The following is a 13,992-nucleotide window of genomic DNA, read 5'->3' as shown; positions in this document are numbered from 1 at the left end:
CTGGGTAACTCACCAAAATGGCTGAAGCTACATCCTTAAACACCACCTTCAGCTAAAGACAAAGGAGGATGTTGGGGGTCCTGGTTTGGGACTTCAAAGGGGAGGAAGATAATTCACATGGAGACAGAAAAGCAAATGTTTGGTAAATAAAAGTTGGCTGTGCCTTGCAGAGACAATGAGACATGGAGAGGACTTTGATCAAGTGGGCCTTGCTTGGTTCCTCCCTGTCTACCACACCTAGTTCATCTTACACTATAGTTCTCTATGCTGATAGCTACTTCCTGAAATAGGCCTTCTACCTTAAATTCTTTCAGGCAGTTGGGGAAGGTCAAAGTTTCTTCCTGAGTCTTTTGTTCTCAAAAATAATCAAGCCAAAGAGACACTTTAGAGATAGTAAATTCTGCTCCCCTACACCTCATTCAGCAAATATTTACTATCTACTATATAGCAGGCCTGTGCTTGGCACAAAGGATACAGTGATGAAAACAACCAGACAATGAGATCCATTTATGTAATTTTTTTCCCTACAGTAAATCTGTGAGATAGACAAGGGATAAACAGTCACATTTTGCAGAGGAGGAGACAGAAGTTTAGTGAAGTTTTGTAACCCGCCCAACATCACACAATTAGAAACGAGGCAGAACTAGGCTAGTCCACCACACCAAGGTGCCTTCAGTATTGTTCAACACAAGCAACAGAAAGTAAAAAGCATTAGCTTGTTAGTAGCCTGCACCCAGAAAATTTCCCCAGTATTTCTTGGAATGCCACTAAGTAACTTAGCCAAAGAAAGTTCTGTTTCATTTGAGTGGGAGTCTTCTGCCATTATCTCTCAGAGTCTTTGAGCAATTCAGATTGTGGTTGGGAACAGACTCTGACCTCAGACTGTCTGCGTATTAATCTCAACTCTGCTGCTTTCTATCTGTGCGGCTTTGGGCAACTCACAACCTCTCTGAACCCCAGACCCCATCCATAAAATGGGCCTGATAATAACACTAGCACCCCCATAGGGCTGTGGTTTGGATTAAAGGCAACAAAGCAGAAAACTTAGCAGTGGTCTTCTCTTAACAACCAATCTAGCCCTCGACCACCACCACATCCCACTACTGTTTTTCTTTTCATAGCTCTTCTACCTAAAATTATCTTACTTGCTTGCTTTTTTATCATCTGTCTCCCCCACGTGACAGCAGGGATCATGTTTTCTTATTCAATATTCTATCTCCTGCACTTAGGACAGGGACTGGCACATATCAATAATTGCTGAACGAATGAGGAGCTCAATAAATGTAATGTCTAGGAAGATCACTCAGGTTTCAACCTCCCTGTACGCAAAACAGAGTATTTACCGCTCAGATGTTAGGAAGTCCAAAAGACACTACAAATGTAACTAGAAAGCTCTGTGTAATATAAGAAAGGGGCTGGGGGAAACTCTAAAAGGTGTATCACCGTGTCGCGGTGCAATTAGTAGTGGGAGCGGCTCAAGCCCTTAGGCAACTCAACACTATCTGTCAAGCCAGGGGCTACACCCTAAAGAGTGCTGAAAGACGGAGGAGGATGCAAAACGCTCCAGAGGGTTGCAGAAACACTCGCCCCTTTCTTCCTCTCTCCACCTTCCAACTGTGCATACTCCTTTGGAAAGGTGCTCGCCACACCTGGAGGGCCCCACATAGGAAGCAGGACAGGTGCGGGCGGGGAGCCAAATTCCCCCAAAGGGCAGCAGCGGCGGCACAGCAATGACAGTCTTGAATGGACCTAAAAGGGAGACAACCCGAATCTTGCGTGGGGGCCTAACTGGGGGGGGGGGGTCCCAATCCCTCCCCTGGGACTAGCCAACCTCCCCACCCCCGCCAGCAATGGGCAGGGGAAGGGGGGACACTGTCCCCCCTCCAGCCTGGTGGTCCCACAGCACTGGGGCCGTCGGGGACTAGCCCCCAGGGCCGCCAGCAAACTCACCTCTACCGCCAGCTCCTCCGTCGCTCACATTCCGACCCCGCCGCCTTCCCCCCGCCCCCCCAGGCCCTTTGTTTTGATTCCCGACTCCGCAGCTCCCGCCGCCGCCGCCAAGCGCACCCTCCACTTCCGCTTCCGCACCGCACCGCCCCTGTCGCAAAACCGCCGCCCTTCTCTCCCCGTCGCTCCGCCCCTTCCTCCGCCCCTCCCCCGCCGCCGCGTCCTCCCCGCGCGGGGCGTGCTGGGAACCCCGGGGGGGGCGGGGCCTCGCGGCCCTGCAGCCTCGTCAGGCTCAGTCCCCTCCCGATAAACCCCTAAATAGGGACCTTCCCGGGGCGCGATCCCGGCTTTTGGGGCGCAAACCCCCAGTTTAAGGGGGGCCTTCCCCCTGGCGTCTCGTGGTGGCGTGGAAAGGAACCTGAAAGCGGAGAATTAGGGAGCTTGGGAGGTGGAACCGGGGGGAAAAAACCTGCCAACCGGGATTTGATACAATTCAGCCCTTTCGGGGATTTGAAGGAAGGCGATTTAAACGGGATTTCGATAAAAAACCCGATCGTTTTGGCTTTTGTCCTCCCTCTCTCGTGCTTTCTTGTCACGTGATGATTCTACTTTATTTCTTAAAAAATATGAAATGACGCATGTGTTCCGCAGCATCCTTCACCTAGTGCAGCCTAGTGGCCAGTGGAGAGAAGGATAGCCGACGGGGCTTCCCACGAGGTCCTTGCGGGCCGCAGGGCTCCTTGCAAAGTTGCCGCCCGGCTGGCAAAAATAAAGCGTGTGCCAAGACTGGGCTGGCGATTGTCACCAACCATTAAGAGGTCCTCGTGACTGTAGTAGGAAAGCGTCCTTTTTAAAAGCCCTGGTCCAGAGCTCGTTATAAATGCATGCAACTTTGCCAGTGACAGGCCGGGCAAGCAAAAAGGAGAACTTGGGAGTTGCAAAAGCCTTGTGAGGCCAACAACAGCTTGTGTTTTACGTGGATAGATATGCCACGTTTGGGGGGTTTTTTTGTTTGTTTGTTTTTTGCGCCTCACAATCTTTACTTTTACTGGAAATAAATTTTTAAAAAAACGAACTCAGTAATCACAAGGGTCGTTTCTGAAACGGCCAGCTGCTCACTATTTCCTGTTGCAAATTAAGGGGAAAAACAAAGCACATAGCTCAATTGAGACCTCGTTTAGGATGCGCTGGCTGACTACTACGTGAAAGTTTATTTCTGAGGTTGGCCAAGAAATAGATTAACTTTGCAGAAGAATCAGTGAGTAGAAATTGCCAGAAGAGAATTTTTTTTTCCCCTGAAGTCTGTAACGTTAGACAATTTCAGTAGGCAGTTCGCGTTAAGGGGGGGAAATTTCAGCAGAAGCTAATACATCGCTGTAGACATCCTTAAAGACACGTATTGTGGAAGGCAAGATCCAACACGAAGCTGAAGAATGCTTTGTGCTTGTATTTCATTTTCCAGAAGGCCGATGACAAGTATACACATCATCTGCCTGCTTAGGTATTTATTACTGGTGAGTAAATCTTCATTGTGTCTCTGTGTGGGTAGAATTTTCCAAGTGGGAATTAGAACAGATGAAAGACAACCCTGTTTCTAGCTTTTAGGTTTTTTTCAAGGTACCAAACAAATATACTTCTCTTTAGAGGTGTTTTTCTTTCTCCTTTTTGTTCTTGAGTATCTCCGAACAAAGATCTTATTAGCTAAAAATATAAAAAAGGAAACAAAGTAATTGTGGACTTTATTACTTTTTAAAAAATGTTTTTAGCCACAAAACATAATAAAGAGCAGACACATTTTATTTGACTTCACTTGGCATTCTTTCAAGTCCAGAGCTGTGCTTGGTCTGCACAGGTTAAATACAGTAATAAAAAAGAATCAGTCATACTAAATGGAAAGCTAATGACAAGTCTGAATTACAAATAATTTTTAAAGAAATGCAATTTTGTTGTTTTCTGTAGAAAACTAGCCGAAGCAGAGTACACGAGCCCTTGGAAGCAGACCAAATTGTGTTATGAATCAAAATACAATTTGATGTTTGTGAAAGAGTGCTTTAACGTTTTTCTTGAAATACATTTTCTTAAGTATAACCTCTGTTAATCTTATTCCTGTTTCCTTGCTGGGCAAGTTTTTTTGATCAGAGAGTAACTTTCAGTTTTTTTCCTTGCCCAAATTAGGGTCTGCACATTCATGAAACCAGGATGAGGATTTTTTGTGTTATTTAAGTGGCCTAGTTGCCACTAAAGGAGTTCATCCCCAGCAACTCCTCTTCTGCCTATGTTAGGTTTAGTGTTTTGAATTCATAAATTATGATGGAAGTACTTAAAGTAGACAAACGGAGCTCTCTGCTCATTCATATCTGAAAGCTACAAGGAAAACAAATTGGGGGCCAGCCCAGTGGCAAAGTGGTTAAGTTTGCGTGCTCCACATCAGTGGCCCAGGTTTTGGATCCTGGGCACAGACCTACACGTCACTCATCAAGCCATGCTGTGGTGACATCCCACATAGAAGAGCTAGAATGACCTACATCTAGGATATACAACTATGTACTGGGGCTTTGGGGAGGAAAAAAAGAGGGAGATTAGCAACTGATGTTCGCTCAGGGCCAATCTTCCTCAGGAAAAAAAAAATTCTTTTTTTTTTAAGATTTTATTTTTCCTTTTTCTCCCCAAAGCCCCGCAGTACACAGTTGTATATATTTAGTTGTGGGTCCTTCTAGTTGTGGTATGTGGGATGTCGCCTCAAGATGACCTAATATCTGGTGCCATGTCCAAGCCCAGGATTCGAACCAGTGAAAGCCTGGGCCTAATGACAAACCCATCTACCTAAACTCCTGTTTCCTGAAGAGGACTTTAATGATAATCATTTCAATGTCCTCTCCCTTTTTTTTAGCGGAAAATGAAGGAAACCGAAAATCAATTAGTCTAAATGACTTGGTCAATGCCGTTTAGTCAGGACTCATACCTCATCAATTTGTGCTTCAGTTTAGCTGTGAACTCGGGTGATGCTGCCCTGCCCAGAAACCTCCCAGAATGGTAAGGGTCAAATAAATTCTGGAGTGAAAGATAATATCAGAGCAAACGCGTCAAGAAGCTGCAAATGATTTACTAGCATTTGGGACTAGGAGAAAGTTTCCTGAAAGACATTTTGGTACTTTCCTTAACCCTGTTGAAAGTAGGCGGTCGTTCACTTTTGTGTCTCGGAGCTTTTTCAGGAACTAGCAAGGGCTCGAAACAAAGTTGAATTCCAGAAAGGTCATTCTTAACCACGGCAAGGAGGTAGGAGGGCTTCTAAGAGTGTGGTCAGAGGCCTCAAAGTAGCTAAGTTCTCTTTCCTTCTAGCATAGCGCTGAAGAACAGGGGTGTAGGAGTCAAACAGACCCAGTTTTAAAGCCTGATTTCTTACTATTTGTGAGACCTCGGGCAATGCGTTGACAAATAAAAATGGCAAGCAATAGCATATATTGGAGAATATGAGGAAGCCATTTAGTGTAAACCTAATTCGGCCTGACCTTGTCTTTCCAAAAGGGCTTGACCGTGGCTGTTGAGCATGCATTGTATATCTGCTTTAGAGATTCTCTATGGCAAGAACAAAGGCCTTTGAGATAAAGGTGCAACTTCCCTCCCCCTCCCAACGTTGGCATTCCCTTAAGGATTAAGCATCTTTCCTTAGGCTAGGAACTGATTGCTGCGCTCACCTGTGACCACCCAGCTCCAGACAATAGGCTTGTCTCCTGCTATGCCCTCTGAGATAGCAGACCCACTACCTGCTGTGTCCATCAAGCAAGCGCTGTGTCGACAGGGCAATCTTGTGACTATTGTGGGAGGGACATTTCAATCATATGTGAAACGTCCTGTATGGGGGTATATAACCACTCTGTATACCTCACTTCTTTGGTGCTCTTTCTTCCTTTGGGAAGAAAGGCCCCAGGCCATGGTCCTCAGATTACAGCTCAGAACAAACTCACCCAAATTTTCGTTTATAGATTGGTTATGGATTATTTTCGTCAACAGCGTTTAACGTCCTGCGCCTTTGTTTTCTCATCTTTAAAATAAAGGCGATAAAAGTGCTTTTCTGGGGTGCTCATCTTCTGGGTCTCAGCTCCATGGTCACCTCCATAGAGCAGCCTTCCCTGACCCTCTGAAGTGACCCCTCTCCAGCCCCTTCCTATCAAATGACCTTGCTCTACTAATCGCTCTTATTACCGTCTGAAATTATTTCACTTCTTCTGTTTGGTGGTCTCATCTTTCCTTCTTAACAGTATTAGCTCTTTGAGGACAGGCATCTTGTCTGCCATTTATTGTGCCATAAGCATGAGTGTGCAAGAAACATTTGTTGGTGAACGATTGGAGTTGCTGTGAGAAATGAAAAAACCCATGTCGAGAAGTTAGCATTGCACCTGACGTGCATCACCAATTAAAAGTTCATGATTAAAATTTGTAAAAAAATAAAATCTTTAGAAAAAAAAAGGAGGGGCTGGCCCTGTGGCCGAGTGGTTGAGTTCACGAGCTCCGCTGTGGTGGCCAGGGGTTTCACTGGTTGGAATCCTGGGCCTGGACATGGCACCACTCATCAAGCCATGCTGGGGCGGTGTCCCACATGCCACAACTAGAAGGACCCACAACTAAAAATATGCAACTATGTACCTGGAGGGGCTTTGGGGAGAAAAAGGAAAAATAAAATCTTTAAAAAAAAATTCATGATCATTTAACAAATGGATAGTACTTAACTATGTGCTAGGCACTGTCCTAAATGCTTTTCAAATACTTTGGCCTCTGCATAACCCTATGAGGTAGAATCTCACGTGAATTCCGTTTCATAGATGAGGAAACTAAGTCACAGAGGGTCTAAGTTACTTGCCCAAGATCACACAGCTAGTAAGGGGCAGAGCGAGAATTTCAAAGCCACCCTCGAGATCAAGGTTTTGCACAGTAAGTTTTTCTGCCTTTGAAGAAGATAATGATGTTGCAGATTTTATTTTGGGCGTAAAGGACTAGGAAGGACATGGGCATTCCTTAGGCTAAGCGGACCTGGATCTTTGTCCGTCCGTCTGATTTGAGGAAAGTGCAAGAATGGGAAAATGCAACCGGTGACAAGGGGAAGGAGGCGTATTTTCTTGAAGTGCGTGGCCCACAAGCCCAAGCCCGTCCCCGAGTGCCCGGGGAGTAGCCTGCCAGCCAGAGCCTCCGGGGGCCCCCTCCCGCCCAGGACCGCCGCGTGGCCGCGCCGCGCCCGGGCCCTGGGAAAAAAGTTTCCAAACCGCGCTGCTCGGCGCTGATTGGCCGAGGCGGACGCGGTCCCGTGGCGCGGCAGCCAATGGGCGGTGCCGGGCGCGGGGGCGGGGGCGGGGTCCGGAGGCCCGGGCCGCTCCCCGCCGCCGCCGCCGCCGCCCGTCCTCGGCGCCCGAGCCCGGTAAGTGCGGGGCTGCACCCGGTGCGGGTGGGAGCTGCCCGGGGTCCGCCACCGCCGCCGGGGGGACTCCCCCGTCCCTCCCCGGCGCCCGCCGCGCTCTCGGGACCCCCGGCCGCCGCCTTGTGGGGACCCCAGCGCGCCCCTCGCTGCGCATCGCTCCCCGGCCGCCCCGACTCCGCCGGTCCCGGGCGCTGGGCTGGAAAATCGCGCTGCCCTGGAGCGTCCTTTCCTAACTTTGTGCCTTCCCAGCCTTGTGTCCTCGCGCCCGGCTGCTCGCCCTTGCCAACTTTGTTTCTCTTTCCGCGCTGATCTCTCTCCGACCTGCTGCCCTCCCCTCCCTGCTTGACTTCCTCGGTCCTCTGCCCTCCCACCCCAGACTCCTCTCCTTGACTCCCCTAGTCTCTCTTCTCGCTCTGTTTTCTGCCCCTCCTCAATCCCTGCCACCCCTTTCCTCCTGCTGCCCCCATCTCTTCCCCCCACCCGCCCCATTCCTCGCAGCCCCCTTCTCGCCCGCTTCCCCACCCTGCCCCCCACCCTCAGCGCAGGCCTCCCCCACCTTGGCACCTCTCTCCCTTCGGGAACGTGTTTGGAACAGTCTCCTTCCCTTCGCTTTTCTCAGATCTCTGCTACAGGACGTTTCAGATTTCCCCTGCCAGCGCTTTGGGCAAGGCTTGGATAAAGGATGAAAACGCTTATTCTCCCGCTTGAATGCAGCGGCCGGGCTTACCTGCCTCTCTGAGGTCATGGGAAACCCCGCCATCACCTTGACACCTCTTTTGGGAAGCTGTATTATCTTCTCCGGTCATCTCAGGTTCTCTGCCTCCTGAGGGTCTGAGCCTGCCTGATTTCTTTGTCCAGGCTTTGTAGCAGGTTGTGCCCCCTTTCTACTTTTAGCCCGAGGCCCCTTTTAAGTTTCTTTCTAAAGGAATGGCCTTTGCAGCGCGCGCTGGGCCGAGATTTGTCATTTTCTGTGCTAGTTTTGTTTGTGTATTCTAGGATAGGATGGCATTTTAGGATATAGGTAGGGTGCTTTGAAGAGTAATTGAATCCCAGCGACTCCCGAGAGGCACCTGTTATCTGACCACTCCCCCACCTCCCACTGCCACAGTGGTATTGAAACTTAAATCTTTCCTCTTAGCGTATCTTTTGTGTAGGATTCCATCCAGATGATCTCTGCCCTTGAAGTTTCAGGGGCCTCTCATTGCTATATTTTATCCCATTTTGGATAATAGTTTCTTAACTTGGCTTATTCTGTTAGGATGTTATTTTTGTTTCCAAAGTGTGTTCTTTTGCCTTAGAACGTGTGAGCCCAGAAAGATTACACTCCCTTTCCTTACAAGATAATTTCCTACCCTGAGCTCGCCTTCATACAGAAAGTTGGTGTCAGCAGCTCGTACTGTGTCTGCACCTGGTGCGATGTAGGTGCTTTGTGTCGCCTCTCCCAGCAGGGCCTAACACTTAGTAGGTGTTCAGAAATGTTTGAAAAGGGATGGACAAGGGGGACAGACACCACAGCAGGAAAAATTCTTTCCCTGGCATTTTGGTTCAGGAGAATAATATTATATTGGAACAATAGCTATTCTTTTTTTTTTTTTTTTTTGAGGAAGATTAGCCCTGAGCTCACATCTGCCGCCAATCCTCCTGCTTTTTTGCTGAGGAAGACTGGCCCTGAGCAAACATCTGTGCCCATCTGCCTCTGTTTTATGTGGGACGCCTGGCACAGCATGGCTTGACAAGCAGTGTGTAGGTCTGCACCCAGGATCCGAACTGACGAACCTCAGGCTGCCGAAGTGGAACACGTGAACTTAACTGCTGTGCCACCAGGCTGGCCCCTGTTCTCTTTTTTTTGTCCAAGTTTGTCTTCTTAAAATTTCAGAAGCAACATATGCTCACTGTAAAAGTCAGTGTGGATAGTAGCGGTGTGTCAGGTACGTGTCAGGTACAAGTTCTCAACTCAGTGCCTGCTTTGTCCCCATTCTGGTACATCCTTCTAGACTCTTCTATTTGTGTATGCACAAATAGAGAAAGGGAAGATGGCTTTGTAAACAAAATGGCATCCTTTCTTAACATATCATGAATTTTCTTCCATATTAGTACCTACAAGTCTTCTTAACAACTGCGTAGTTTTCCGATCCTTCCTCTGTTGACAGCGAAGTTTCTCTCATTTTCCACATCCGTGAATGATGGTGTACACCCTTGAACATAGGTCCTTGCATGCCTATCTAAGGACTTTCGTAGGTAGATCATTACAGACTTTGAAAGCACAAAGACAGCAGCCAGACTTGCTGACTCTTGACTGATTTTGCCCCCATGATGTCACTTCTGCAAAATGCAAAGTGTGTGTGTCATAACATAGAAGCTGTTGGAGCACATGCCGACATTTGGCAAGTTTGTTTCTGTCCCTCCCTTTCCCCTCAGCTCTTCCTTGTGTTTTGCTTGGGAAGGACTGGGGTTGGAGTAGAGAAGGGCTATGAGTTGATTCCTAAGAGTTTATACTTGTGTATTGCTCCTGACCAGCTGTGCTGGCTTTCCTCACTCAGAGGAGAGCCAAGAAAGCTTGCTTTGTTTTTTCGAGAGTTTTGAAATCAAAGGTGTGTGTCTCAAGTGTGTTTTCAGGCCTTCCTGTTAAGTTTAATCATAGAAGACATGCAAAAAAAAAAAAAAAGGCTTGCTGAAACCCATTTTTGTAGCAGTGGGAGATCTAAGTTATGCAAAATAGAAAATGGATACTTTTCAAACCACTTGATTCCAGCTTGTTCTTCCTTGCACGCTGTAGCAGATCCATTTGAGGTGCCCATTAGATTTGTCCGCACAGCGGCTTGGGCACAATGGCATAGTGAGAACACAAGTTAGGAGGCCTACCGCCTGTAGCGCTGATGAAATAAATGCATGCAATATTCACTTTTAAGATAGCGGATGCAAAGTTGTGTACACCATGACCAAGCGTGAACACCTGCCTGTCACAGTGCCTTTTAAAAGACAGTGTAGGCCAATGAAAGGAGTGAATCTGCCCTCCAGTCAGTCTGTTTGCAATCCCAGGGAGACCTTGAACTTGAATTCAAAGACTCCTCTTGCACTTTGGTCTGCTTTGCCCCTGCCACTCACTTGTACCTATGGGATGGCCAAGGCATACAGTTTTTCTGCTCCAGCTTCTTTTTCTAAGAAGCCAAGTGATTGCCTTGCTTACTCTTTTTTAAAACATTTTTTCCTTTAAGTGGGTTTTTTTTTTTTTTTTTTTGGTGAGGAAGATTGGCCTTGAGCTAACATCTGTGCCAATATTCCTCTACCCTATATATGGGACACCGCCACAGCATGGCTTAACAAGCAGTGTGTAGGTTCACGCCTGGGATCCAAACCTGGGAACCCCAGGCCACCAAAGCAGAGCGCACCAACTTAACCACTACACCACTCGGCTGGCCCTACTTACTCTTGTAGTCGAATAGCTTCAGGAAGATAAAGTTGTTCAAAAATAACTTATTAAATGCCCGGCACACAGCAAATAGAAGGCGATGACAAAATTCAGTCAATAAGCCTGGAAGAGGGAACCTCTGCAAGCCATCTTACCTGCTCTCTGTGGCAGAGAATAATTCACATTAGAACTTTGAGACGTTTTCAAATGGCAAAGGAAAAATCTTCTGTTTTTAAGATCGCTGCTTCATAACAAAGCAAAGTTCAGCTGTCACTTCTTCCCCCTTAGCCTCTAGTACATTCTCTTCCCTAAGGATTCTTTACAGGTTTGGGATCGAAATGCCAAGCCCGTGGTTTTTTGTCCTTTAGTTGCAAGTCAAAGATTGTGCAGGCTGTGACATGAGCTCAGGGCTCTGCATGCTTTCTCCCCAGTCCGTCAGGTCCCAAACCAGATCCTTCTCATCAGTGTGACTGTAAGTAGATCCCCTCCCAAAATGGCAGTGCCTCTAAAACTTCTCAGATTCATTTCTTTCCTGAGGATGAAATTTTAAGCCTCACTGGCCAGGATCACAGTGTTTTAAGAAGTCCTTTTCTGGGGACCGCCCAGTGGCACAGTGGTTAAGTTTGCACGTTCCACTTCGGCGGCCCGGGGTTCGCCAGTTCGGATCCCAGGTGCGGACATGGCACCGCTTGGCACGCCATGCTGTGGTAGGCGTCCCACATATAAAGTAGAGGAAGATGGGGACTGATGTTAGCTCAGGGCCAGTCTTCCTCAGCTAAAAAAGAAAAAGGATTGGCAGCAGTTAGCTCAGGGCTAATCTTCCTCAAAAAAAAGAAAAAGCCCTTTTCTAAAACCCATCTGTCAGGTGTGCTGGATGAGAGCTATGAAACCCCAACAAGTCATCAAATGCTCTTTATCATGTAAACCCGGGGAGGGGGCAGATGCCAACAGGGTATCCTCTCCTCCAACCACTTCCCGTTAATGACATGCCACTCAGGTCCTGAGGGAGAGAGAGGTTTTCCCCATCCTGAGAAGCATCCTAGGGATTTACAGACGTAAACTAGCCTTCAGAGGGTCTCTTGCTTCCTGCCTTTCCTGAACCTCACATCCCCTCCAGCTAGTGGTCAATCTCTGTCTTCCCCAGGTTTGTTCATTCCACAAGCGTTTGTTGAGTGCCTGTTATGTGCCAGGCACTGTTCTGGGCAGTGGGGATAAAAAAGCAAGACAGAGAGGGTCCCAGTGCTCAACAACTGACAATCCAGTGGGGGACGATAAAAATAAAACTCATGAAGTGATAAAATAAAACAGCAGAGTTAGTTGTTATGATAGTGAAGGGCTGGAGAGGGTATTTGGTGAGATATTTGGATAAAGTCTCTCTGGGGAAGACATCTCAGCTGAGATCTGAATGGCAAGAAGGAAACCTGCCAGGCAGAGATCTAAGGTACAAGCATTCCAGGCAGAGTGAACAGCAAGTGCGAAGGCCCTGAAGTGGGAGCAAGCTTAGTGTATTCAAGGAACAGAAAGAAGGCAGCGTGGCTGCAGCATAAGCGAGTTGCACGGGCTCTGGGTTCTGGACGCTGTAGATACTGGTTTGGTGACTACGTATTAGATGAGATCTGGGCTCCTTAGAGCTCACAGCTTAAGCAGGGCATACCAGACCTGGGTTCACCCATACCCATCGCCGTGTTAATTACTGTTATTTACCCTCTAAGTACTCTGTCCTTTTTACTTTCAGCAAACAAGAGTTTTCACTCCCTACATTAATTAGGACTCTCTTATGGCAGAAATCCAGCCCTAACTGGTACAACCGAAAAAGGGAGTTGATTCTCTCTCGTAACCTTAAATCAGGTACAACTGGATCCAGCTGTTGAAACGATAGCGTCAGGACCCGGTCTCTCCACCTCTTGGCCCTGCTCTCCTCTGTTGTGGTTTCTTTCTCAGGCGGGCTCCTCCCTTGTGATGGCAAGATGACCCCTGGCAGCTCCAGGCTTACCTCCACCACCCTGAGAACGCTGGTGGAAAGAGTTCCCTTTGTTTACCAGCTTTATACAGATGTAATTGACATAGGCCATTGTGTAAGTTTTAGGTGTACCACATGATGGTTTGATACACGTATGTGTTGCAAAATGATTTCCACATTAAAGTTAGTTAACACTTCCAGAGAGTTTCTGTCTTGATAGCTCTGCAAGAGACCTGGGCCTGGACACTCAGTGGCTCAGCTTGGGTTAGGCCCACCCCTGTCATTGGCTCAGTTGGGTTAGGTTGGCCCCTGAACCAGTCATTGGCTCAGTTGGGTTAGGCTGATCCCTTGTCATTGGCTCAGTTGTGTTAGGCCCACCCTTGAGCCAGTTACTGATACTGGAGGCATGAGTAGTCACGTGCCTTTTCCCAGGCATGGAAGATGACATCAAGTCCGTCTGAATCACGTGGAATGAGTGTAGGATAAGTTCTCCCAAGGGAGTATTGAGGTGCTGATGCAGAAAGATGGAGGAAGGAACGCTGAACTGGAAAAAAAACCCCCAGCAGCTTTCTACTCCCTCTAGCTTCTCTGCTTTGATCAAACTTTCAGAGAAACGTGGTTCTCCAGAAAGGGGTGGGTAGATGGGGACGTGGCCTGTTTTCTCTGAATTAGGGAAGGGAGAGAAATTAGGAGGAGGAGAAGATGTGAATACAGGTACTGACAAATGTAGAATTGTCAGTAAGTGCGATGCTCGAATATAGGTATAATTGTTCAATTTCTCCCAGGGGGTCCAGAAGTTGGTGATCGTGTCCGTGTCAACACTAACGTATTTAGCTGAATGATTTGTGTTTTTAGCCAAAAACACGGCACGTTGGTTGTGAGGGGCAAAGTGAGGGGTTGCATTCATTCTTTTGTCCCCAAGGGCACACACCAGACTGTGAGCTCCCTTGAGAGAAGGGAGGGGACCTTGGAAACAGCTCATTTGGATTCCTAATGGCCTTTTGACAAGCTCGAGCCTTAAATAAATGCAGAAAATAAGCTGTTACATCAAGAGGCTCTCTCAGTAGGGAGTCTGTCAACTGACACCTGTTAATAGAAACTTGTTGCCGAGCCTCTGCTCTGGATGTCTCCGAGTCCTCAGAATCGAGGCCCTTGTCACTCTCTCCCTTCTAGTGACTGTCTCTGCTTCTCACACCCAGTTCTCCAAAATTGCGTCCACTTCCTTTTCCTCGCCTCCCAGTTACTCCTTCACCCAGTGTCTTCCTC

At 47.8% G+C, this 13,992-nt stretch overlaps 2 protein-coding genes across 27 annotated transcripts in view; one reads left to right on the top strand and one right to left on the bottom strand.

The window, feature by feature from the left end:
* Positions 1 to 2,159, bottom strand: part of MARF1 (meiosis regulator and mRNA stability factor 1) — a 43,384-nt gene extending 41,225 nt beyond the window's left edge. For 5 of the 19 annotated variants that reach the window (XM_005598892.4, XM_070232251.1, XM_070232249.1 and 2 more), the window contains exon 1: positions 1,951 to 2,094. The gene's annotated coding sequence lies outside the window, so the exon portion shown is untranslated. Of the gene's footprint in view, positions 1 to 1,649; positions 1,745 to 1,950 lie in introns of those variants that run through there. The other 14 variants (XM_005598890.4, XM_070232245.1, XM_070232247.1 and 11 more) reach the window with 7 other exon arrangements.
* NDE1 (nudE neurodevelopment protein 1) overlaps positions 2,106 to 13,992 on the top strand; it is a 31,463-nt gene continuing 19,576 nt past the window's right edge. For 2 of the 8 annotated variants that reach the window (XM_005598888.4, XM_070232264.1), the window contains exon 1: positions 2,106 to 3,461. The gene's annotated coding sequence lies outside the window, so the exon portion shown is untranslated. Of the gene's footprint in view, positions 3,462 to 7,253; positions 8,228 to 8,964; positions 9,286 to 9,958; positions 12,842 to 13,992 lie in introns of those variants that run through there. The other 6 variants (XM_023616274.2, XM_023616276.2, XM_070232260.1 and 3 more) reach the window with 5 other exon arrangements.

Source organism: Equus caballus, chromosome 13, assembly GCF_041296265.1.
Source record: "Equus caballus isolate H_3958 breed thoroughbred chromosome 13, TB-T2T, whole genome shotgun sequence".
NCBI classification, from domain to species: domain Eukaryota; kingdom Metazoa; phylum Chordata; class Mammalia; order Perissodactyla; family Equidae; genus Equus; species Equus caballus.
Note: the sequence above shows the minus strand (reverse complement) of the source record. Positions and strands in the feature narration are given on the sequence as shown.